The sequence below is a fragment of the Rhineura floridana genome, chromosome 8, assembly GCF_030035675.1.
Source record: "Rhineura floridana isolate rRhiFlo1 chromosome 8, rRhiFlo1.hap2, whole genome shotgun sequence".
Lineage (NCBI taxonomy): Eukaryota > Metazoa > Chordata > Lepidosauria > Squamata > Rhineuridae > Rhineura > Rhineura floridana.
The window spans coordinates 44,938,025-44,965,717 of record NC_084487.1 but is presented as its reverse complement, the minus strand read 5'-3'; the positions used below and the strand labels follow the sequence as shown (position 1 = coordinate 44,965,717).

The window sequence follows — 27,693 nt, the reverse complement described above, 5'->3', positions numbered from 1 at the left end:
AGACTCACTGGTGTTTTTCTCCATTATGTTTAATCAAATGTGAAATCTCATTTTACAGCATTTCATAGATCAGATTACAGATTACACAAAACTCTGTATCTCTACACAGCATAACTGGGCATGACTACTCAAGCTACGATGTTGTCGTAGCCATTAGACATGCCCCTTGAAACTCTTGAAATAGACTCGGGCGAGCGGGTGTTCTCTTTGTGTGGGGACTCTGGCATTCTTATGAACAGGTTGAAAAGCTGGTGCCATCTGTGAGCACCCGTGTATGCGCCGTGCATCCTTGGCAGCAGCGGTACTTCATCAAGATCCTCCTCAGACGCTGCCTCTGGTTCAGCCTCTGAGCCTCCTTCTTGAGAGGAGGCACAAGAGGTGACAACTTGGGCAACTGGGAGGAAAAGGGGCTGGCTCATTGTCAGATAGCCTTTCTTCACTGACTGTGACTGTCAAAAGTGCTGATGCCTTCTCCTGTTTCAGCCCCCTCCTGCTGCAACCCCCTGGGCCCCTTCCCAGGATCCCAGACTTCCTCCTCTTCCTCTTGATCACTGCAGGAATGCTCCACAGGGCCCATGACATTATCTGACAAAACTAAACATTTCAAAATTCCCAAGGTTTAAAGCATGGTCTTTATGGATGCATTAGAAATGTTTCAAGGTTTTATTTGATTGAAAATAATAATTGTAAGATAGAAATTTCTCATAGGGGCTCTCTCTCTTGTCCCATGCAGGATTTTATCCCCATCAAAATTTCCTGGCAGATTGATAGCTATTGGCTGGGAGACAACTTGAGTAACATTCCAGTTCCATGTTTAAATAAATAATTGATTCTGACTGCTTGGCCATTGACAATGGCTTTTGATTCAAGCATTCAGGCATCAAATACCTTTGAGATTCTTTGGGTCCTAGTCTGCGCCAGCAGTTTCTTTTTCCTTTTCAGCTGCAGTCCCTCTCTCTTTTTAAAATCATTTTCCATCCCTTGATGTAGTGAGTCTTTTTAAGATGCAGTAATGAGAATTATAATGAGGTACATTTTGGGTGGCGTAGGTGCTTTCTTCCCTTAAAAAAAGTATAAGTGAATATATGTCATCTTTTATTTAACTTCAGAACATCTGCCTGTCCACATTTGGAGACAAAAGGCAAGAATAAATTGACCTTCAATCTCAGCCAGCAGCGCAATTCTTGTGCCTTTACTTAACAGCGCTTGCAGATGGGGCCCTTATATCACAAATAGGGATGGAAAGATATGTCAATTTCACTCCTCTCAGTCTCTCATTTTTCCATCTTAAAGTAAGTTCTTCACATTTCTACAGCAATTTGCAGGTTTTTATCCTCATGAAAATTCGTCAGCATTTTAGTGCAAATTTCCCTTACTAAACACATTTTTGCAAGCGCTTTCTCCTATTATAATGCATGTTTATGTTATTCTCACTAATATATTCACTTTTATGCACATTTCCCCCTAATATATACATTCTTGTAAATAGTGGTTGGTTGGAGAACTGGATCGCAAAATTTAGATAAGTGCAAATTTAAGGTGGCCATGTTTTGGTTCTCATATTGTTTCAGAAAGTGCAAATTTGATAAATTCAGCTTTAAAGGTGAACTGAATTGAAATTCTCCCCTATCCTTAATTGCAAACAGGTCATAAAGATTCAGCTTTTCTGTGTGTGCATCTGGCACATTTGTTTCATCGCTATTCCGCCACTTGCCATCCATACCAGAATGTATCTCGGGTGTGTTTATCTCTGCCCCTCCCCTCAGTCATTCTTTCTTCATCCTCCCCTACATTTCCCATTCTGGGCATGCATGCAGCTATTTCTGTTAGGGTTGAGCACAGGACCCTGATCCATGGGCCTCCAGATTAGTCTTTCTCGGGCCATCCTGGGGACCTCCCACCCTGTATCTGATTCCAAATGAGTTTGGAAGCCGGGCTAATGTTCAATGAGGGTTTAAACAACATACAGTCAAGAGGAGGAAGGGGACCTGAGACATTGTATCTCCCTCCCACGAGGGTACAGTTCTGCAGGGTTTCTGTGCAGCTTTCTGTGGGGAAGGTACACTTGTGAAGGAGCACCCTGCACCCCACAGGATCAAATCCTCAACACAACAGCTGTTGAGCAGAGGCATTGATCCTGTGGGGTGCGGCTTCAGGAAGTGAGGTGTCAGGCAGGAAAAATGCATTCTGGAGTGATTTGACTTTCCCTTTCAACTTCCTTTTTACAAATCTCTTTTTCAGGGGGGAGTTTCTTCATCTGAAATCAAATGTGGCTATATTGGATTTCCTTGGTATTTGTCTACTTACAAATAATTGTAGACTTATATGCCTTCAGAATGCAGCAATCAGTGGAAATAGGCATGCACCTATCATTATTTTTACTTATCATTATAAGTAATCAAATGGCTGGCTTCTGCTCTGGAGAGGAGTGGATGGAATGAGGCATATGACTAAGGCCACACACCAAAATGTCACTGCACACATAACAAACTCCCCTCCCCCCAAAAAAAACACTCTAAGGAGCTTCCACATCAGGGGGGTTACTGTGGTTGTATAATGGGTTTCTTTTTCCTTACCTATTTTTCTGTATCAAGGGGAAATTGGATTAAATGTTTACAAAGTATAAACTGGCATTGTGATGACGATGGTATTGTTTGGATGCTGGGAAAAACATGTGGGCTTGAGCAGCAGTGATTCCACAATAAACTCTTGTCAAGAAGTACTCTTACAATGGATGCAATCTACATTTTGGAAAACGTAGTGCAACAAAATGAGCACACACACACAGAGGCTCAGTGGGTTGGAGGTGGGCGAACGTATCAATTTCGGTTTCTCTCAGTGTCTCAGTTTTCCAGTCTTTAGTTCTCCACATTTCTACATCAGCTTGTGATTTTTTTAAGTCCTCATGAAAATGTGTCAGCGTTTTTGTGTGCATAACTCCTGATATACACATGTTGATAATGCAATTTTGCCTATTATACACATTTTTGCACAGCAATCGTTCCTAATGCTTTGTATGTTATCTTTATGAAAAATGAATCTTGTATGCACACTTTGCCCTATTATATGCATTTTTGTACATATTATTTGACTGGAGAAGTGCATTACAAACTTTGGCTATGTGTGAATTTCAAAGGATGGCTGCATTTCAGTTTGCATACTGTTTTGAAAAGTGTGGATTACATAGGTTCACCTTTCAGTGCGAAATGAATCGAACATCTTCTCCATCCCTAGTTGCTTGCTAGCGGAGCTAGGGGTCTATTTCCTGACTCCCTACCTCACTCATCTATAAGCCTGTTTCTATTTGAACAGCTATGAACTTGATTAAATTCAGGGGTGTAGACATCCTGGGCCTCAGGGGGTCTTAGACCCCTTACGTTTTTGGGAGCAGGGTCCTAGCTGGGTCCTTATTCTCAACATCCTACAAGCAAATCAGCATGAAAGGGAGTGTGTTAGCCAATGAGAAGTGTCTTCTAACATGTTTCCTTGTCCTTTCCTGCTGATCAGGGTGAATGGAGGTGAGTCAGCCACAGAGAAAACTCTTCTGAGTCGCTTACACTCTCCTCTTTCATGCTTATTGGCTGTTATTGTGGAAGAAAGCATTAACAAGGGTCTCATTCTCAACCCTGCAGCAAAAAAAGGGGTGTGGCTGTCGCTAACATGAAGGGACCCTGCACCTCTGAATTTTCCACTACACTACTTATTACACTATAAGTAATCCTGGGATAAGATCCGTTGCCTCATTTCCACCTCTGATGTATTTACATTCAAAGGATTAATGAAAGCCTGAAGCTGAATAAGAAGACTGGAACCTGATAAAAGCACTGACTTTTGATTCAAGCCTCAAACTGAGTGGAGTGGAAAGAAAACCAACCCCCCCAAGAGCACGTTTTTCTTACATCTCTTGATCAAGTAAACAAAAGTAATTGTTATTTCAGAAGCGTGGGGATCATAGTTCCCTAAAGCAGCCTTCCCCTCTAGATGTTTTAGGCTCCATCTCCCATCAGCCCCCAACCAGCATGGTCAGTGGTCAGGGATGATGGGAGTTGTAATTCAGCAAAATCTGGAAAGCAAGAGATTGAGAAAGACTGCCCTGGAGAAACGCATGCAACCAGTGAGTGACCCAAGACAGCAGGGATGACTAGCTGAAACACCAGAGTGTTTCCTTCTTTTGTGGATAAGGACTCTTATTTCAATATAATTCAACTCTGAACCTTGGCTGTCTTTACTGTTACTGGGATTCATTGGGTAACTCTCCATTTTTTTATTGTTTTCCTGCTATGTTTCTGAACTTAAATCATCATTCTCAGTTTCTGTTCTTTGCATCAAGGGAGGCAGGTGTTATTTCCATAGAGCCCCATGGCGAAATTCCTGTGGTTTGCAGAGTGGGAGCAAAACCAAACCCTTTCCCTGCTAAACACACACACACAGAGTTCAGATTAGCTGCTAAACAGTTCTTGGGAGGAGCAAGTGAGAGAACTTAAGGCTTTCAAAAATCTCTCTCCCCTCCAACACAGTAGGCACATATTTGGGAGCAGCTGAAACCCTCGAGAAAGGATGGACGGAGAGGAAACGGAAGGCGTATCTGTCTACCGTAGCTGGAACTGGTTTAGTAGTCAAGTCATTCCCTAGCCCTAGCCCGAGGGAACTGTAGTTCTGCCAGCAGTGGGGTGGAGAAGTGGGGGTTAATACTTTGTAACAGATTTTATGGCACCTTCCTCAGTCACTGCAAACTACATATGAAGAGCCTGCTGGATCAGGCTGTTGGCCCATCAGCCTCCTGTTTTCACACTGGCCAACCAGGTGCCTATGGGAAGCTCGCAAGCGGGACCCGAGCGCAACATCACTCTCCTCCTGCAGTTTCCAGCAACTGATATTCAGACACATACTGCCTCCGACAGTGGAGGTAGAACTTACCCGTCAGGGTTAGTAGCCACTGACAGCCTTATCCTCCATGTCTCAGGATTATTTCTAGAAATCCATGACAACTGAACAGGTATAAAACCGATATAATAAGGGCCCCATCCACATGTCCTTTTTATTGTGCATTCATGACAATTTGTGCTCATGATCCTATTAGGGCATCGTCCATGATCCCACGGCTTCATTTCCAGATCATTACTAAAATCCCGTAACTTTTTATACCTCAAATGCTCTGGTTTATTTTTGTCCTACCTTTGTTGCGCTGTAGCTCCTCCCAATAGCAGTAGCATGGCAGCTATTGGGAAGCATCACAGAGCAATTAATAAAGCAGAATACATCCACCACGAATGCAGTGTTATGTCGACTTCTGGGAAGGGTGACTTCGCTTGTGCCTGCTTTTTGAGACGAGCTCTCGTCTCAGAAGAAGCTTTTTCAGTTTTAAAATCAGTCAGAACGTTCTTTTTGACTGGTAAAGATTTTCTCCCGGGCAGGGAGAAACGTAGAGATTAACCACAAAAGCCTGTTTTTGTTGGGAGGACTGGATTTCATTAATTTATGAGAGAAGGTTCAGCCAGCAATGCCGGACGGACTTCCAACAAGCTCTAACTGATTAAGCAACACGTTTATCTTTTCTTTTTTTTTTATTAATAATTTTTATTCAAATTTTTCAAAAAACAAACAAAACAAAGTCAAAAAAACATAACAATACCACAACAAAAAATAAAAAATAAAATAGTTGACTTCCGATTTGTCGCAGATCAGCTATAAGTATACAATATACATCAAACCTGTCCCTTAATATATACATACAGAATCCCTTTTCTCCATAGGCTGTCTTAATTAATCGTCAAATCCCAATATCATCATTTTATTTTGATCTTTCAACAAAAAGTCTAAGAGAGGCTTCCATTCCTTAAGAAATGTATCTGTCGATTTTTCTCTAAGTAAACATGTCAATTTATCCATTTCTACTAAGTCCATTAATTTCAATAGCCATTCTTCCATTGTTGGTGTTGATTCCATTTTCCACTTTTGTGCATATAATAATCTTGCTGCCGTAATCATATATAATATTATTCTTCCATATTTCTTTTCTATTTGTTTATCCATAAAACCCAATAAAAAAAATTCTGGTTTTGATTGAATATTTATCTTTAGAATTTTTTGCATCTTCCTACCTATCTGTGCCCAAAATGATTTTGCCTTTTTACACAGCCACCACATATGATAAAATGATCCTTCTTGTTGTTTACATTTCCAACAAACATTAGAAACATTACTATACATTTTTGACAACTTTTCTGGAGTCATATACCAACGGTACATCATTTTATAAAAATTTTCTTTAAGATTATAGCATAGTGTAAATTTCAAGCCTTTTTTCCACATATTTTCCCATTGATCCATTTGTATGTTATAACCAAAAATTTTTGCCCACTTTACCATACACTCTTTTACTTGTTCTTCCTCCATATCCATTTTCAATAAGAGTTTATACATTTTCGCAATTATATTTTCATCATTTGTACACAATCCTATTTCAAAATCAGATTTACTTATTTCAAACCCATACATTTTCTTATCTATTTTATATCTTTCTAACAATTGTAAATAGGCAAACCACTGAAAACTATATCCTTCCTTTGTCAGTTGTTCTCTCTCTTTCATTATATATTTTCCATGTACATTTTCTAATAGTTCTTGATAAGTTAACCATTTCTCTTTTCCAGCCATTTCTCTTCTGTAAAACGCTTCTTGACTTGAGACACATAATGGTATTTTCGAATAAAACCTTGGTTTATATCTATTCCATATTTTCAACAGAGGACGTCTTATAAAATGATTGTTAAAGTCTACATTTACTTTTGCTTTGTCACGTTTATCTTTTCTTCAAAGAAAAACGGACTTTAACAGGCAAGCATCCTTCTTTCTATTTTTTTTTTTTTTTGGTTTAAATCGTTGCAGCAAAAAGAGATTTGTCAATGAATCAGCTATAAAGAATTTCTGGGTGAGTTATAACTCTTCTCTTTTATTCACGAAATTAAGGAGGAAAGAAATTGAAAAAGCCTATCTTTGTTTTTATTGCAAAAAGCTGCCCTGGAAGTGCATTCTAAAGATATAAACGGAAGAGGGATTTCTATTTCGAGGAGGGAAAAAATAAATAAATTTGATTTATGAACTTTGGAGTATTATATGTCTGGGACTATTTTCTTTTTGGTCTATTTCATTTTGACGAATCTACTTGTTCACGACGCCACTAACTGTTTTGAAGCTGGGAACTAAATTTGTTTTGTATTCCTGAACATATAAGAGATAAGGCAGGCTGTACTGTCTACACTGTGATGTCATCAAGCCTGGAATATTAACCCAATTGTGGCTGAAATAATTTTTGTTTTTGTGGTTTTAAGAATGGCAATCAGGAAAGTGGCTGAGACCATGGAAGAAATTATGTTTCAGAAAATAATGGATGAGATTGAGATAACAAAACAAACCCTGAGACAGAGTAGACAGGAGATGAAAATTGAATTTGGCAAAATGACGCAGGAGCTTAAAGAAATAGGGGATCTTGTGAGAGAGGGGATTGATGAGATTAGAGTTGAGAAAAGAAAAATTAAAGGGAAGATACAAGCCTTGGAGATTGGAACAAATGTGGAATTGGAAAAAGATCTGGAGTTTATGGATATTAGAAACAAAGTTTACTGTTTGGAATTCAACGTTGTCTCTGAAGAAATTAATGAAGATTTTAGAGATAAAGTTATCAATGTCTTGGATAATTTTTTGGACTGGAATGATGTGATGGAGCTTGACATAGAAAAAATCTATGGAATTAACTACAGATATGTGACAATGAAAAAATTCTTAAGAGATGAGCCAGTGCATTTTGTAAAAAAGAAGAACAGAGATATGACTTTACAACAATATTTCAGCAACTTATTCAGAATTGATGGCAAGGAAATATTTGTGATAAAGGAAATTCCCATCAGACTCTTATTATATGACTATGGCTATGACAGCAAGATTAATATGGGATACTGATAATGGAAGAATGGATACTGAAATTACTGGACTGAACAGGACTATTGAAGATGGAAGATGGAATTAATATTGATAATGGAAGAATGGCTATTGAAATTATTGGATCTAACAGGTTTGATGAGATGGATCAATCTGTATGTTTATTTGGACTATGGCTATGACAACAAGATTATTATGGGATACTGATAATGGAAGAATGGCTACTGAAATTACTGGATTTAACAGGATTATTGATAATGGAAGAATGGCTACTGAAATTACTGGACAACAGGATTATTGAAGATGGAAGATGGAATTAACATTGATAATGGAAGAATGGCTATTGAAATTATTGGACCTAACAGATTTGAACGAGATGGATTAATCGACATGTTTATTTGGAGAAAAATTGAAAGATATATCTCTCAAGGAACTGAAACCTCTCTTTGACTTTTTGTGGAAAGAATAAAGTAATGTTTATGAGATTTGATGATTAATTAAGATAACTACTGGAGGAAAGTGATTTTATAATATAATTTAGGAGACAGGATTGTTATATATTGTAGACTTATAACTGATCTGCGACAAATCGGAAGTCAACATTTTATTTTATTGTTTAATTATTTTTGTTTTGTTTTGTTTTTTGTCTTTGAAAATTTGAATAAAAATTAATGATAAAAAAAAGAATGCAATGTTATGTCAAGAACATGTTGCAGAATACAGCTGCAATAAAACACCAGTGTAGAGGGGCCTTTAGATCAGGAGTGGGGAACCTTTGGCCCTCCAGATGTTGCTGAACTACAGCTTCCATGGCCAATGGTGAGGGATTATGGGAGCTGGAGTTCAGCAACATCTGGAGGGCCAAAGGTTTCCCATCCCTGCCTTAAGCTGTAATTAGGCCTGCAGCTATCTGTGCTTCTGTGCAATTGCCTCCCTGTGTTTTAACATTATATGCCCTGGTGAAGTCTTGTAGGCCATGTAGGTGATTCAGAGTTGTGGAAATGCTGGTTATTTTTCTTTGATGCTAGCTGTGTAGAGACATTCCTGGAGACATCTGCTTTGCATGCAGAAGGTCCCATGTTCAATCCCCAGCATCTCTAAGGCTGGAAAGATTCCCTGCCTGAAACCTGGGAGAGCCACTGCCAGTGAGTGTAGGCAGTACTAGAAGGACCATTGATCTAACTCTGTATAAGGCAGCTTCCTCTCTTCCCACATTCTGCACACACAGCCTACACCTCTGCGCCTCAAACCTTTACCTACAGCCTCCACAGTAAATGCCAGTGGCCTCATCCTCTTGCTTCAGGCAAGCACCTTCCATGTTTATCTAATCAAATGTTTTTCAGTGGTTTATTTAAAAACAGATTTGTTTTTTTATATATACTTGAGAAACTGGGAACGTGGGAGATGACTTTGTGGTTGACACAAGGGCTAGCTAACCAGGCCTGTGCATAGTCCTTTCCTCCGCAGCATAATCCAGCAAGAGGTGATTGTACATCTGTCCAAAATGCAATGACTACACTTCCATAGCTGACTCATCACTCTGTCTGGATGCACGCACTGCACGCACGCAGCCAGCCCATGGCACACACCGTTGTCATTTTCTGTTGAACTTCACTGGCTAACCAGTTTGTCAGGATTTGCTTTGCACCTTCTTAGGCACCTGCTAAAAATCTTCCTACTGCTTGTCCCGAACTACCATGATAGTATGTTTTCATGTGACTGTTACTCACTAGTGAAGAAATTCATTTCTTCAGCCCACAAATGTAGGCTGTATCCTGGTCTGCTCTTTAGTCAGTTGCAATCTAGGTATGGTACACATGCATGGTACACCTTACGGGAAGATGAACTGACACTTCCCAGACACTTGATACCTGGGGCACAATTTGTTTTTCTGGATCAAAACCAGAGACACATGATATGACAATGTATAGTAAACAAAAAAAAAAGTTTTCTCCCAACACCTCCTAGAACTGGTCAACTGCCCTCCTTGCATCTGCAGGTTGGCCCAGTCCATATTGACTTGCAGGGTCCTGCCCTTCTGTACTCAGAGGATGAAACTATGATTTCTAGGCAATTGTGATGCTTCTGGGATTGTCCTGTGTCTGGACTGCAGATTTTGCTGGGGATTTTTGGTGTATCCACGTCATTGAGATAATGTCACTGGCCAAATATTGGCAAAGGTGTGTGTGTGTGTTCTCACCTCAGTGCTGGACAGAGTCTACCCACTCCAAAGGCCATAAAGTGGTAGGTGCAGTGCAGCCAATACTGTGGCTTGATTTTCCAAGACATGCTTCATCTCAAGGTGTATTGCTTGGGAAGTGTTGTAAGTAAATGCTTAACTTTGCCTCACCGTACACAGAGCTTGGAAATTACTTTTAAAAAGGAGTAAATTACAGTTACTGTTACATGGCCCCAAAAAGATATAAACTACCATTACAATTACAATTGGTCTGAAAGGAACTGATTACTTTACTGTTATTCAAAAGTAATCACTACAATTGCAGTTGTTACTTAAAAAAAAAACAACTAAGAGTGCCTACAAGGGGTTGGCCTTGGCTGCAGCACACTTAAGTAGCCTACAACAACATTATAAATAAACACACAAACTAGAATGATTCTTTTTATCCATAAGATAGCCGTGGTGGTCTGTCCGCTCGAAAGGGAGGCAGGAAGGGAGACAGAGGCCACCGCTCAGATCTTTGTGTGTCAAACCAAGTGCAACCCCCCACACACACACTTAGCCAGAAAGTGTCATCTCTCTCACTCAACCTTCTCCAAGACCCTGCCCTGCCACCAACTAAGGCAGACCCACCCAAGCAAACAGTTTCCCCTGGGGTGCAAAAAAGTTACAACACTGCAAATGCAGCAAAGTAGCCAGGGAGGGCAGCAGAGGCCATTTTGTGTGCCAAGTGCAAACACAGTAGTAACACACATACACATCATCATCTCTCACCTCCACAGTTCTTTATCTCCACCATTCTGTTGCTGCCTCCTTCTCCTTTATCCATGTTCTTGCCCTCTGGCTCCTTTCTTCCTCCACTCCGTTGTTCTTCACCATCGACCATTTTTTAAACAATTGTTTTCTCCACTCCACCCCCACCTTGTTCTCCACCTCCTCCCTCATCGCCTCCTAAACACCCACAGAGCATGAGGGAAGAGTGATGCTGCACAGAAGCCCATTTCGAGGCACATGATTTTCATCCACAAATCAGAGGAGCACAAGACTTCCCCTGCTCCCCCCCCAGTAATGCCCCAAAGTAATGCTGGAAACATTACAATTACTCCTCAAAAATGATAAAATTACTCCTCGTTCTATTACCGTCAAAATGTAAAGAAATTACCCGCTCATTCCTCAAAAAAGTAATAAATTAACAAGTAATTTATTTTTTGTAACGAATTATTTCCAACACTGACCATACTCTATCAAAGTTCCTGCCTAAGTCAGTTTGTCGCTTATGCTCTGGGACCAAGACAATTGTAAGAAACCCTGGCCAGGTTTCTTAGAAACCATAATGACACTAGATGAGACATATAACCTCAGGCCACCCTTCACCACGTGGTGAGCTCCAGCTGTTATAGGCTACAACTCGATTAGCCCTGGCCAGCACACTGGCTAGAGCTAATGGAGTTGTAGTCCAAAACACCTGGAAGGCACCAGTTAAGCAAAGGCTGCCTTAGGCGATCAAGTTTGACTAGGGTTGCCCTCTCATCCTACTGGCCTGGCTCCTGTGCTGTTCACAGAAACTCAACACAAAGACAGTCAGAAAAGTGAAACTTCTTCTGGCACAGAGATAAATGATTACACATAAAACAGGAAGAGGATCCAAGACCATTCACTCAGTCATCCCTGCAGTGGATCAAGCCATGCAGTCCAAAACACAAACTGAGAGCAGGTGACCCCAGGATAAATGCTTTGAAAGTATGAATGAGGGCCTTTTATGAACAGTTATTGAATATGGATCCACTATGCTGCTCCGGTGAAAAGAAGGTGACAAATCTATCAATGGCTGTCAGTCATGATGGCTACATGAAACCTCCATGTTCACAGGCAGTATATTTATTTATTTTATCTGTTTATTATTTGATTTATATCCCGCCCTTCCTTCTGGCAGGAGCTCACTACCAAATACCATTTGCTGGGGAGCAACCGTACAGGAGGGCTGTTGCCTTCATGCCCTGCTTGTGAGCTTCCCGGAGGTACCTGGATGATCACTAAGGGAAAATCAGTGCTGGGCTACATGGAGTTTTGGTCTGATCTAGCAGGGCTATTCTAAGTGGGACCATGATGACACCGTTCCTCTCCTTGAATAGCCATGTGTTAGATGATATTCTAACATCTTTTGAGTTAACGTTGATGGGATTTCCATGCTAATATTTGCGGTGCTGGGAACATCGCACCAACCATCTTCTCTCAAAGGGGCTTGCATCCCTTCCACACAAAACTAATTCAGAGTGTATCATTTGCCCAATTTATTTGCAAGATTACCAAGGATGTACAAATGTGCAGTTAAGTTTTTCTTTGTTCTTTTTCTTTTGGTCTTTGCCTGGAAGACCATCTACTATAACACAGACTATTTTTGCTGTTAGCCTGATTTTAGACGCTGTGGCACAGAGAGGGAGAGAGAGAGTGTGTGTGCTATTTTAAAAAACCCACAAAGTTCCAAAGCCCTACCATGTTACAGAGCTAGGCAAGCTGGATTGTGTGGTCTTTGTGAACTTCCCCTTCAAAAACAATAAGCAAGCAATCTGATTTGGAGCTTGAGAAGTTTCTTCTTCTCTTCCAGTAAAAAAGGCCAAAAGAAAAAAAGAAAAATCCTCCCTCCACCCCCATCACAGTGGGCTTAAACCATGAAATAGATGGAAGCCGGGTCAAATACCTGGCTTCCAGAACAAGTGAACTGTTGAACTTCAGTTCCTCCAGAAAGAGATTTAGCATTTTGAAAGGCGAGTGCATGCATTTTGTTTTATTTGTATATTGATTTTGGACCTGAGAGTCCTGGGTGGGAGCACTCAAATGAAACCACTTAGGACTTTTCGCTCTGTTTGTGTTGGAGCCCATCTTTGCTGGGATTAGGCCCTTGCTGTTTTTGTGAGCCTTTGGCTCACCTGCACATGGTTGCGTTCAGCTTCTAGGGGTTTGGCAAGAAGTCTTTTCAGGCTACTCCGCTGGGCCTCCTGCAACCCAGAGAGCATCTTTTAGGTTAAAACAACAACAACAACAACAACACTTGTTGTATGTCCTACTTCTAAGTGGTCAGACCATTGGTCCATCTCCCTCAGTATTGCCTACACTGATTGGCAGCGGCTCTTCAGGGTTTCAGGGTCAAATGTGATGTTGAGCACTTCCTTTGCTTTTGAGTGCACAATTTTTCTTTCACAAATAGTCAGCATCCCCCCACCCCATCTGAACCTTGGGGTAGGTGGAGGGGATTTATCCCTTTGCTATGGTCCCAGTCTGGATGCCTGCAGTTGCAGGGAGCTCCTGCTGGAATGTATGGGAACTTTCCTCCCATGTAAATTGCAGGCATGGGTTGGGGGACAGAGGTCCAGATTGGGACTGCTGCAGGGGGGGGGGTGGAGGGAAGGAAAGGGCTAATCCACTCTATCTTGCCCACTGGTTATTTCTGAAAGAAAATTTGAACACTCAACAGCAAACTCTGTGATTAAGGCTGTTGTAGCTTGGCCCTCAGGTAGGGTTTTTCCCTAATCCAAACTTGGAAATGCCACAAGATTGACTCCGGGACCTTTTGCACGCAAACAGGCACTCTGCCCAAGAGGAAAGGGTTAGGCCTGGCTGATCTCAATGGTGGAGAATTGGCAATGAGGTCATCATTTTGTCCCTACAGCCAACGAGGTGCCCTCCATATGTTGATGGACTACAGCTCTGATCATCCCTGACCGTTGGCCATGCTGGCTGGGGCTGATGGGAGCTGGGAGTCCAAAATCATCTGGAGTGTACCACACTGGCTATCCCTGCCCTATGGGAATAATATGGGAAGGGACATAGCTTAGTGGTAGAGCACACGTTTTGCATGCTGAAAGTCTCAGGTTCAGTCCCAAGTATCTCCAAGAAGGTCTGGGAAAGACTCCCTGATTGAACCCCTGGAGAGCCACTGCCAGTCAGTGTAGACAATACTGTGCTAGATGGCAGTTTCCTAACAAAAAGAGAGATCCAATGAAATGAGTAGAGTATGGTCAAATCATTTCTCAGTCATGATGAGGCTTACTCAGTGGGCCTAGACCTACAGTGCAGGATTGTATCAAAGCTAAAATGTTGCTTAATTTAAGGCACAATACAAAACCAACAGACACAATGAATTCCCATTCTTACTACCCGAGTCGAGCAAATCTATACCTTGAAATGATGGGGCTCACATTCGCTTAAGGGTCAACTGAGAGGGGAAGCTGCTCTTTCAAGTCCTTGCTTGATTTTGGACCCAGCTTGAGTTGCAGCTGGGGGCTGCAGAGATGAGCTCATTGTGCTAAGAGAGATGCTGTGTGACAAACAAGCATCTGCAGCTAAATCCTCCCCCCCCCCCGGATCTAAAAGTGTGTCCCAGGCTCTTTAATAATCCATCTTCATATATCTACATTCCCATAACATTGTTTATGCTCTGGGCACATTATTCTTTTGGCCTCGTGGTCCCCAAAAGGGACGTCTGGGAGCAATCGCTTTTCTTGATTTATACCCACCCCCTCAAGGTGTTCTGAGATTGCCATTTATCTTAGCACTAAGGTCCCCCTCCAGCCGCATCTGGTTTAGATTACAAACATTTAGTACTTCCATCTCTGATCCTCATATCAATTTGCATTTTCCCCCTCTCCGGGCTTTATTTCAAAAAGCAGCAGAACCACCTTCCCCCAACACTTCTGAGGTTACTGACTTGGCTATTTGGACATGGTTTGAAACTAGTTTGTGAAGGAAAGCATTGGCTGTTGTTGTTGTTGTACCTGCATGGCCCTGCATGCTCCCCATTTAGTCGGCGCATTCTTGAAAGCCTTTGTAAGGCTGTCGCCAACCGTGCAGCTGTGCCATTTGTTTTTCTCCCTTCCCAGGCATGACATTTGTCTTTCAGTGGAGTTGAATTTCATCACTGTGCATTATGGGGCTTTCTTCTTCCGGACTCCCCAGGATCGTACTGTAGTTTTGTGTCCATCTGCCTATGTGCTTGATACATAGCCACTATGTCTCTGAAATCACATATGGAAATCTGATCGCTCCTTTAGTTGGCCTCTTCTTGTACCTCTCTAATGAAAGATATTAAAACACGGATATTTAGACTTACAGTGTCCTATTTGCCACACTTCACCCACGCCCTCCCTTTGGGGCCACGAAAACTCAACCAGAGGCAAGTACGATGGGCCCAGTTCTTCGCACGCTTCCATTTCAAAATCCACTATGTTCCTCAAGCTCAGAATAAGAGGGCCGATCCATTATATAGATTTCTAAATCCCTCTGTAGCATTTAAAGAAAGTGGTATTTCTCCTTGTTCTTCTCATAGAGTGACATTAATACATCAGTGCAGGTCCTCATGCTGTTATTGCAGCTATGTTAATGCCTATATATACTAAGCAGGCAATTATGATGAAGAAGTGACTGTAGCCTGACTCTCATTTATTCTGTGTTTTAACAGTTCTTACACCTTGTCTCCAAAACTGCTAACCACCGGCTGCCTTCTTTCATGGGTAAGTGGGCTAAAGTGAAAATAAGACACATTAATTAGTCATTAGCAACACACCTAATGAACGGCTGGTCCAGGAGGCGGGGGAAAGTTTTCGGTATAAAAGGTGTCCAAATGCTATGAAAAGGAAATTGCAGATCTATGCTCAGAAGAAATTATGTAAGTCATTAAATAATTTTATTTGCACACATTACTCTAAATTAGGATGCCCATTTCACCTACTTTATAGAGGACAGCCCTCTGTTTGAAGGAGCATGGGAAGAGTTCTCTATAGGAAGCCATCCTCTGTTTGAACAGCTATCTGGGCCAAATTTGGTTTATAGATAAAGAACTCTAAGAAGGGAGATCAGAGGCCTTTAAGGTGTCCATCAACAGTTAGCACCTGGACAGCAGACTGAGCAAGCCCACAGTTCAGTTCACCTGGTTCCAGTCTTTCCCACTGTGGTGAGATGTATTCTGTTTCTATTTAAATAATAGTAACTATTTCTAAATGTGCACTTATACAAATAAATTAGGATATGTAAATTTTATGCAAATCTGCCCCTTTTTTATGATGCTTTTTTTTAGTAGTGCAAGTGGCCTCCCTACTTTGATTGCAATGTTTGATGCTTCAAAGACTTCAGAATATTTTTGACAAGGACAAAGGTAAATATAGCATGGGCCAAGGGGAAGTGACACGATTGTTGGTGAGTTTTGATACACGTAGGTATTCTACTAAGTGAAAACAATTTTCCAAAATTGGGGGGGGGGTGCATTACAGATATTTGTGTGGTTTCCATCAGATTCTGGATCATCTCCTTTACACTGTGGTTGGACAAAAAAGCTCAAATATGTTGATGCATTCATAGTTGCACTGCATCATGGCTTTTGTACTCTACCAAAATTGTTCTTTACGCAAGCAGTGTAGTTTCATGTTTGCTGATTTTATACAGGCGAGAATAAACTGTGAATGCAACAGTTGTGGTCTACAAAGACTACACTGCAGTGTGATTGGTCATTGCAGATGAAGCATGCATGTGTGAAAACATCTGGCGCTTGTATAATGCCAATTTTGGGAAGCTTGGCAGTGAATGAATACAAGCCAAAATTCAATGAAAACCACATGGATACTGGTACCTCTCTATATTGGAAAGCTATTCCTCATTGGTGCGGCAGATAGAATCCAACCTCAGATTGATTTTTTTACAGAAATCTGTGGCCCATCATCAAGGTAAACAATATGGTACAAAACAATAAGGGGTTATGCAAGTCCTGGAAAAAAAACCTAGAGGTTTGAGATATTGTGGCTGTTAGATAAAACAGCTGTCATATGCATTAACCATTTCTATTCCAGTTTGTTAAATGCTTTCCATTCCTAGTATAGTTTACCAAGAAAATTGAGTGATTTATCTAGATGGCAGTTATTCTTTCTTATTGATATAGAACGGGGTGGGGAACCTCAGTCCCAGGGACCAAATGTGGCCCTCCAGACCTCCCTATCTGGCCCTTGGAACTCTCCCCAAGCTAAGAACATAGAAAGCTGCCTTATAATGAGTCAGACCATTGGTCCATCCAGCTCAATATTGTCCACACTGACTGGCAGCAGCCCTCCAGGGTTTCAGGCTGGAGTCTCTCCCAGCCCTACCTGGAGATCCCAGGGATTGAACTTGGGACCTTCTGCATGCAAGGCAGATGCTATGGCCCTTCCTGTATTCTCCAGATCATATTACCAACTGGCCCTGCTTCTCAATGCAAATGTTTTCACCTGACTGGAATGCGTCCTTGAACTTTAACTATTCCTCTTGCGTGCCTGGATGGAGAATAGAGAAGAATGTGTAAGTATGTGTAGAAACTAGCCTACTATACAAAGGTGAAATTTATATTTGTTGATCCACCCACTTTTGCTTCTGGTCCCATCCAGCATTGGCATGTGGCCCTCAGAAGGTTGCCCAGAAGGCAAAGTGGCCCTTGGGATGAAAAAGGTTACCTAAGCCTGGTGTAGAATCATATATGAACCAAGCACTGGTGCCTTACACAAGGCCACCCAGTGAATCCATATCAAAATTGGATTTAAGGGCCAAACATGATGTGTGTCACATCGTTTGTCCTTGCAGACAGAGTTGATTTCTTAAAAAAACAAATCACCTGCATGGGAGGGGGCCAAACCAGATCTGGACCATGGCATGGAGAGAGATGGACTCTAACCCTTAGCCTCCATCATGGTTCCAGTTGGAATCTCCCCATTCACACCTATTTGCGATGGATATAAAGCTTGCATCTGGTCCCAATGGGAAGTTTCCACCACTGCTTTCTGATCTTCATTGCCACATAGTGGCAGCTCATAGTTTCCACTAGCAAATCCCTTCTGCAGCTGCTGCTGTATTACCGGGAAACTTCTGTGATTGACTGTATCCTGCTAACGACCACAACCAACTGAATGCAACGTGTCCTGCTGGTGGACTTCTGATAGGCATCTGATTGCCCATTGTGAGAAAAGCATGCTGGTCTAGATGGGCCTTTGATCTGATCCTTTGGTCTAATCCAGCAGGAGCTCTTCTTATGTTTAACATCCGTTGGTCTGTCTGTTTTATCTAATCTACTCATGAAGTTGGTTCATAATCTGGAATTTGGGGGGTTAGCAGAGCACTTTAGGGCCTTTGGTGACACCAGTTAGTTAGACAACTTTGCTAGGGGGAGGGCTGATTGTCACACGTCCAACATGCAATTGTTGGCTGAAACTGACTTCTTTTAACAGCTCCTCCATCAGTGAACAAATATTTATTCTGCTGTACTTCAACAAGTACATACCAAGGTTCTCAATTAACCTAATGGCCACTGGAGAGTGCACAAGTGGCACCCTGAAAATGCAAATGTTAAGCAGTTCAAAGCTTAGCTTTATTGGTTTAGCTTTTTAATTATAGAAAACTCCAAATTGTGCAGCCCTCATACTTAATAATTTGGCTGTCAATTTGGCCCTGAGCACACAATTCTGTTGAGGGGAGTTCACCAAGATGGCTCAGTCTGATGATTGGTTAATCACCATGCTGTTTGGAATTCACTATATTTCTCAAACCCACTTCCTGATGGGGTTCAAAAGAATTAGCAAAGAATCAGTCCGAGCATGCATGGTCCCACACAATGAGAGTCAACATGACTGAGTCAAAATGAGTGAGCAAAAGCAATCAGAGGCCATGAGTGATAGCATTGGGGCTAGTCCTGTTGGTCAGTGAAGCAGGCTGTGAGACTCACAGACAGGGTTTTTAGTGGAGAGAGTGAAACCTGAAGCAGAAGGGTTAAGCTGTGAGAACAGAGCGCCAGGTTTGCCAAGGTCAGTAGCTGGCTGGGAAGCCTGATAAGGTGGGATGCTTGGAAAAGCTCAGTGTGGGGAAAAAGCTGTCTGTGAAGAGAACTGTGTCTAATGTCTTTGCCTAGTAAAGACTCTTACAAGAAACTTGCCTGGCCTGGCTTATTCCTGTTCTATGCGACTCTTGGATTCCATCCTTGTATGATCTATACACGCACACACCAACAGGGGTTATGGGCCTAGCTTATCATACAAGGTAGCGGGTTCGAGAGCCGTTGACGTGACATTGGTGCAGAGAGAAACAAAGTGCAAGTAAGAGGCAAGTAAGAGTGGACAACATGGCTGTAAACCTGTCATCCGGGATGCCGATGGAGAGACTGAGTGCTGTAAACTACTCCAGCTGGAAATGGAGAATGAGAGCAGTTCTGATTAAAGAAGATTTAAATGATGTTGTAGAAAAAACCCCTCCGGCAGCTCCTTCAGCAGCGTGGTTGAAGAAAGATGAGAAAGCGAAGGCTTTTATTACTCTGGGGCTGTCTGATTCTCAACTGTTGCTGGTGAGTAATGAGCCGACAGCTAATCAGATGTGGGAGAAGCTAAGAGCCGCTCATGTGCAGCAAACTGCTGGGAGCAGGCTGTGTTTAGCACGGAAACTTTATCAGATGCGTTTTACAGATGAAGTGACTATGACAGAGCATCTGGCTGAATTCCGTAGATTAAATGCTGAGCTGCAAGATAGAGGAGTGCATCATAGTGACATTCAGATGGTCTATATACCGTTATCTTCATTTGATCAAAAATGGGATGTCATGGTCTCTAGTCTGGAAACTTTACCCGACGGACATCTGAATTTGGACTTTGTAGAACAGAAACTTCAACAAGAGTGGAATAGAAGACAAGAGAATAAGAAAACGGAGTTAAAAGAGACTGTGGCTGTACAACAACAACAAAATCAAAGAAGCAGGCAAGAGAATAAAATATGTTATTTTTGTGGGTCCCGTGGACATATACAGAGACATTGTTTAAAGAAGAGAAATAACAGGGACTTTGGAAGTCAGAGAACAAGCGTGAACTTTGTTACTAAGGAGGACAATAAAATCATTAACTCTAAGTGGCTTCTCGACAGTGGAGCGTCTAATTGCCTAATCACAGACTCTAGTTTATTTTACACTTCAAAGCCGGCGCAGGAGAAGATTTATCTGGCTGACGGATCGACTCAGGACGCGATTGCGAAAGGCACGCTCAGGTTGAGTAATTTGGGAACTATATTAACAGATGTGTTATTGGTTTCTGGTTTAAAATATAACATTCTATCAGTAAGAAAATTGGCTCAAATAGGTTGTAAAGTTACATTTGAAGGGGATAGATGTTTTGTGAGAAAGGATGGTGAAATATGCATGCAAGGGAAATTACAGAACCAAATGTTTATGGTTGAGTGCAATCTTGATAAACCCACGTGTGCTTGGATAGGAGTTAATAAAGATAAACATGATAATTGTTTACATGAATGGCACAGAAAATTAGCACACGCACATTTCGAAAAGGTACAAAACACCCCAAAGCATAGTCAAGATTTGAAATTAACACATTGTGAGCATGTGGATGAGTGTGAGGTATGCTATAAAACAAAAATGACTGTGACTCCGGTAAATAAGAGCTGTGAAAGCACGACCACTGAACCCTATCAGCTCATACATGTGGATTTGGCTGGTCCTTTCCAGTGCTCAAAAGGTGGAGCAAGGTTTTATTTAGTGATTGTGGATGATTTCTCCAGATTTACACATGTGTTCTTATTGAAAAAGAAAAGTGAAGCAGAAGAGAAATTGAAGGCATTTATACAGAGAACAGAGACACAATATGGGGTTGTTATCAAAAATATCAGATCAGATCAAGGTGGGGAATTTACCAGTAATTCATTTAAAACATATTTGGAAAAGAAGGGAATAATACAGAGTCTCACTGCTCCCTTCAGCCCATCCTCCAACGGAACTGCAGAGAGGAGGAACCGGTCATTGCAGGATTCAATGAGAGCCATGCTAGCAGATGCAGATATGAATAACACTTATTGGGGTGAATGTATTCTGTACACTGTTTATATTCAGAACCGTCTCATGCACAGAACAATAGGCATGTCTCCCTATGAGAAACTGACTGGAAGAAAGCCCAGGGTGAAACACATAGAACGTTTGGGGGCAAAATGCTGGGTACATGTTGCAAAACAGAAAAGGCATGGTAAATTAGGCTCAAGAGCTCAGGCAGGACGCATTTTGGGATTTCAGAATTCATATTATAGAGTTTGGTTGCCTGAGAAACAACAAGTAGTGTTAAGCAGAAGCATAAAGGTGATAGATAAACCTTGGAGAGACAGTCAAACAGTTATACTTGATAGTGCAAGCAAGCAGGAAGCAGCAGATGTTCCTTTTGGGCAGCAAATTCCATTAAGAACTGCATTGACTGATCTAATACACGGTGGCAAACGTACTGTAAAAAGGCTGAGAAGTGAAGACATGGCAATGCAAGATACAGAAATGCCAAGTACAAGTGCAGGAACAGGTGCAGGTCCAAGTAAAATAGAGAGTGAGGAAGAAATGGAAATAGATAATGTTAGGAGATCAGAAAGAAAAACGAAAGGTCAACCACCTCAGAGATTCACATTTAATGTAACACAACAGAATAATGAAACAGATAAATATCCAGTAGAATGGGAAAAAGAAGGACCAATAGATAAAGAAACAATGGATCTCATGTGGAAGTTTTGTGTTGAGGAATGAAATATAAATGTGTTATCAAATAAAAGTGAACAAAAATGACTCTGTAAAACTTGTGTGAATAAAGAAATAAAGAAACAAGAACTGAACTGAAAATGTAAATAGAAACTGTAAGAAAACAAACCATGTACTGATATGTATTGTAATGAAAAAGTTAATATTGTAGAAATGTAATAATGAACAATGAAGTTTTGTAATCTGTGAGTCTCAGGTGGGGGCTGTTGGTCAGTGAAGCAGGCTGTGAGACTCACAGACAGGGTTTTTAGTGGAGAGAGTGAAACCTGAAGCAGAAGGGTTAAGCTGTGAGAACAGAGCGCCAGGTTTGCCAAGGTCAGTAGCTGGCTGGGAAGCCTGATAAGGTGGGATGCTTGGAAAAGCTCAGTGTGGGGGAAAAGCTGTCTGTGAAGAGAACTGTGTCTAATGTCTTTGCCTAGTAAAGACTCTTACAAGAAACTTGCCTGGCCTGGCTTATTCCTGTTCTATGCGACTCTTGGATTCCATCCTTGTATGATCTATACACGCACACACCAACAAGTCCAAGTTTAGCAAGATGCAGCCAACTGTGTCCATATTTGGCACCCACAAGAACTGCCACCCACACAGGCAATGACGGCACATTATTTTGTATATCGCCACCATGGAAATGTAGCGCTGCTTGCTATGCTGAGTCCAGCCCACTCATCTGCAATCCTGAGCTTGCAGCACGTGCTGCTTATTATAATATTCTTGATTCTGGTCCAGTAACACCCACTCCCTCAGTATTTCAGGCAGGTGTTGCTAAAGCAACCTCTAGCCTTACTGTAAACTGCATCAAATCTAGCTTCGCCATACTTTACTAGTGCCATCTCTGGGCTTTCACTCTCTGAAAGATATACAAAGTTGAGGGGGGTGGTTTGTGTGTGTTTTATTTTGTTTATTTATTACACTTACATATTGCTCAATAGCCAAAGTTCCTGGGCAGTTTACAATAAAGTAGGTGTGAGGAACTTGTGGCCCTCCAGACATTGCTGGACTGCAACTCCCATCATCTCTGACCCTCAGCCATGCTGGCTGGGGCTCAAGAAGTCCATCAACAATATCTGGAGGCCCACAGGTTAGCCACCGCTGCAATCAAGGTGAAAACCATAAAATAGAACCATACCTAAAATCTAAAGCAGAATTTAAAAAACAGCATGGAACAAACCAGCAGCTAGGATGGAAGGATCTGTCAGTGTCAGATTTCTCTGTTTTTCATTTTTCCCATCTTAAACTCAGTTCTTCACATAATTGCAGCCGTTAGCAATTTTTTAAAAAAATAATCCTGAAAATTCTTCAGCATTTTAGTGCAAATTTCTCCTGATACACACATTTTTATATGCAATTTTGACTAAAGTACATATTTTTGCAAGCAATTTCTCCTAATATAATGGATATTTGTATATTATATTCATTTTTATGCATATTTTACATAACATATGCCTTTTTGTACACATTGTTTGGAGAACTGCATTGCAAAATTCAGATAAGTGTGAGTTTCGAAGGATGGCTTTCGGTTCTCAGATTGTTTCGGAAAGACTTGCCTTTAAATATGAAGTGAAACAAATTTCTCCCCCATCCTTATCAACAACAGAGGGTAACAACAGCTGTAATATATCTAAGGAATAATAAAAACTGTTTCTAAAAAGTCTAGGAGAATAAGAATATCTTCACCTAGTACCATAAAGTCCACAATAATTGCCCTCAATATTCATTTTTTAACTAGCATGCATGGTGAGACTACTAACCTTCTTTCCTGAAAGTAATTCTTATTGGGAACTGTCTGACAGCAGCAAGGCATTTCTAAAACCTGTATATAACGATGAATCAGATGGGAGTCTGGTTTCTGCCAGTAGGCTTAGCCCTTCCATATCTAAGAAACTTTTTTTTAAAATGACAATTGCACCTTCAGTGTGATTGTTGACACTTGACAGAGCACAAGAGTCTCTGCCCAAAGCCTTTACTCCCACTACCAGCAAGATCACTCAAAGCCATACAGAGATGTGCCCTGAACAGCTGCTTTCTTCCTCTGGAGGTTTGCCAAAGTCCAAACATTTGCAAGATCTTTCTGTTTGATTTATCTTAGAATGGCTGGGATTAAGCCAGAATCTGGTGGTTCTATTGTGCGTGCAAGCAGGTAAGAGGGATCTGTTCTGTGTTTTGTTTCCATCCATTGTTATGCTCCCAAAGATGAGCTACTACATATATAGAAACATATGAATTAATAAACTGATCCTGAACTCCTGAAGCTATTTTAATTTTGGCTTCTATTTTTGGTTCCTGTCCTCCCATCTCTTGTGGCATCTCTTTTTTGTCCAGGCATCCATAAGGTGATTGAAGCTACTTTGATAGAGGAGGGTGGCTGCTTTGAAAGTGGCAGCTGAGAGGCTGCTCCTAAAGTAACCCTATTTGTAACAATTTAGAACAATTTTTGGCTGGTCGTTAATATCTTAAGCAAGGTACTGGAGAGGCTTCCCAAATCCAGGCACTCTTGTATGAGACCAATTATCTAGGCTTATTTAGCTCTTGCTTCAGACCTGGTTCTGGTACTGGCCTTGATCACACTGATGGATGGCCCAGTCTGTCAAAGACAGAGGAAGAGTAACCCTGCTAATTCTCCTGGGCCTGTCATTGGCTTTTGATGCCATTGATCATGGCATTCTGGATGCGCTCTCTGGGTTGGGAGTTGTAGGTATGATGATATGGTGGTTCTGCTCCTACTTGGAGGGTGATTAAAGAAGGTGGTGCCTTGGGGACTAGTGCTGGGCTCCATGGCATTTACACCAAGTGATCCCACATGGTTCTATCTTGTCCCCTACACTTTTAATATTGACATGAAACCACCCTAAGGGATCAAGTTTGTGGCTGGGGGGGGGGCTATCCTGGAACCAGCTTTGTCACTGCAGGCCCAGGTAGCCTCTAGGACAAAGAGTGCCTTTCTTCAGCTTAAGCTGTTGCAAGAGAGATAGCTTGGTCAGTTATCCATGCTCTGGTAGCATTTAGGATTGACTACTGTGTCACATAGTATGTGGGGCTGCCTTCGAAGACTGTTCAGAAGCTTCAGTTACTTCAAAATACAGCCAACAGGCTGTTGACTGGGACTAGTTAATGGAAACACAGCTCTCTAGTATTTAAACATTTCACTGGTTTGTAGTCCACTTCTAAGCGCAATTGAAAGTGCTGATGCTACCTATAAAGCCCTACGTGTCTGTGCACCAAGGGTATCTTTGGAAGCTCCCCTGCCAAGTGAGTAAAGGTGGATGGCAACCAGAAAAAGAGAGCCTTTTTAATGATGGCACTCTATTTCTGGAATGTCCTCCCCCAATAGGCCTGCCTAGCCCTGACATTGTTATCCTTTTGATGCCGGGCAAAGACCTTTTTAATTCTCCAAAACTTTTAAATGTATTTTCCTTTCTAAATGTGTCATATTTTATTTGTGCATTATATATCTTGTTTTTGCAAATGCTCTGGAAGCTGCACTGCATATAACTATTTTAAAGAAAGAAAATAAAACAATTGCAATATTGGCCAAAGGGAAGTATCTCCCCAATAAGGCCCCAAAGCTGTGTATTAGATCCCAGCAGCCCACCACCTCCAAGTACTCAGATAGCTTCTGGTTTATCAATTGCATCTGTATCTAACCTTGATCTGCCTCTATCACCTTAAAGAATCACAGATGAACATTGGAAGACTTTATGAATGAAGCAGAGGGATTTCAAGGTTTCCTGATGTTAGGCGTAACCACTGGCTATGAATTATGTTGTTGTTCTAGCCAGGCAAACGTTATCCAATACAACCTCTCTAAATTAGATACATTGTACCTATTATGGCAGCAGTCTCCTTATCTTCTCTAAATACTCAAGCCCTTGAGTGAATGGCATACAATTTACACCACTGTAAAAGGCACCCTTAAGAACATGAGGAGCCTGCTGGATCAATCCAATGGCCCATCTAGTCCACCAACCTGTTCTCACAGTGGACAACCAGATGTTCATGGGAAGCCTGAAAGCAGCACCTGAGTGCAAGAGCACTCTCTCACCGTGGCTTCTGGCAACTGGTTTTCAGAAGCAGACTGCTTCTGACTATGGAGGAAGAACATAACAAGCATTCTCATAATCACCTTTCTTAGCCTTTAAGCAGGCATTACGCCCTCTCTGTCATCTTTTTGGCACCTACTGAAGACTTTCCTCTTTCAACAAGCATTTTAAGTAGAGACCTTATCCCTGTCTGTGTCTGCGGTGGTATTGCTTTTAAGATGTTTTTAAAGCTTTTTTAAAAATATGTTTTTAATATGTTTTGTTTTAATATGCTTTTAAAGATGTCATATATTTTAAAGTCTGTTTTTATGATGCTTTAGAGTGTTTTAGTGCTTTTGTTTGCTGCCCTGGGCTCCTACTGGGAGGAAGGGCGGGATATAAATCTATTAAATAAATAAATAAAAAAGCAAGCGTAACACATCTTGTTCTTCTCATCTCTAGCCAATCTGCTAATAATATCGTATTTCAGAGACATCCAACATGGTACTCTCCAGATATTGGAATCCAGCTCCCAACAACCCCAGCCACTACGGCCAGTGGTCAGGGATGACGGGAGCTGTAGCCCATAGGATCATAGAATAATAGAGTTGGAAGGGGGCTATAAGGCCATCCAATCCAACCCCCTGCTCAATGCAGGAACTCCTGTACTGTTCACTTGCTTTTTATAGGCCAAACTTTTCTTGGATATAAATGACCATATAATCCCCCCCCCATCATCCGGGTAATGTCAAGAAAAGCAGGAATGAGACTGTGGGAATGTTATAGGCACCACATATATGCCAGGGTTACCCCAAAAAATGTGAGCACAGGTAGATGATGCACTGCATTATATCTCACTGGAGCTCACTAGCTTTACTCATGTGAGCTACTCTGACACCCCCTTCAAACCTATATGCTATTTGAAATGAACCAGATTTCTTTGCCAATATCACGCATAGCCAGAAACTAAGTCCCATTAATATATTTATTTATTTAATTTATATCCTGCCCTTCCTTCCAGTAGGAGCCCATATAATAGTTTCAAGTTCATAAAATTGATTGAATTATCCTGTTGTGTGTAGGCATATGAAGGCTGGACTCTGTTGTCTGCACTGCAACTACTCTGATGGTCCTAAAACAGTGGATTCAGCATTTTCTACTGCAGCCATCTGCCACGGCTGGCCCTGCTATTAGGCAGAAGGCGGCAGCTGCCTCAAGCAGCTTATTTTGGATGTTATGAAAGGGCAGAAAATTTATTTTTATTTTTATTGTATTTTTACTCCAGCAAGAGGCACACCAGGGATTTTCTGTCTCGGATGCCAGAATAACTTGGCAGCCTTGGGTACTATGGCCATGATTTTTTTTAGGGGAGGCAAGGGCATTGTTGTTGCTATTATGTGCTTTCAAGTCGATTACGATTTATAGTGACCCTATGAATCGGCAACCTCCAACAGCATTTGCTATAAACCACCCTGTTCAGAACTTGTAAGTTCAGGTCTGTGGCTTCCTTTATGGAATCAATCCATCTCTTGTTTGGCCTTCCTCTTTTTCTACTCCCTTCTGTGTTTCCCAGCATTATTGTCTTTTTTAGTGAATCATGTCTTCTCATGATGTGTCCAAAGTATGATAACCTCAGTTTCATCATTTTAGCTTCTAGTGATAGTTCTGGTTTAATGTATTGTAACCCCCAATTATTCGTCTTTTTTGCAGTCCATGGTATGTGCAAAGCTCTCCTCCAACACCACATTTCAAATGAGTTGATTTTTCTCCTATCCGCTTTTTTTCACTGTCCAACTTTCACATCCATACATAGAGATAGGAAATACCATGGTCTGAATGATCCTGACTGTAGTGTTCAGTGATACGATGATAATGCAATGATGAAATAATGCAGGGGCATTATTTGCAGTGAAATGCCTTGAACTGGCCCTATGTGAAAATCAAGGTCCTGAACTCTCCATGCCTCAATCCAAGGCAAATCTTGACCTACT

At 41.4% G+C, this 27,693-nt stretch overlaps 1 protein-coding gene across 1 annotated transcript in view; it reads right to left on the bottom strand.

The window, feature by feature from the left end:
* The window catches only part of SYNGR1 (synaptogyrin 1), a 229,589-nt gene that overhangs the window by 139,189 nt on the left and 62,707 nt on the right, over positions 1-27,693 (bottom strand). The gene's annotated exons all lie outside the window — the stretch shown is intronic.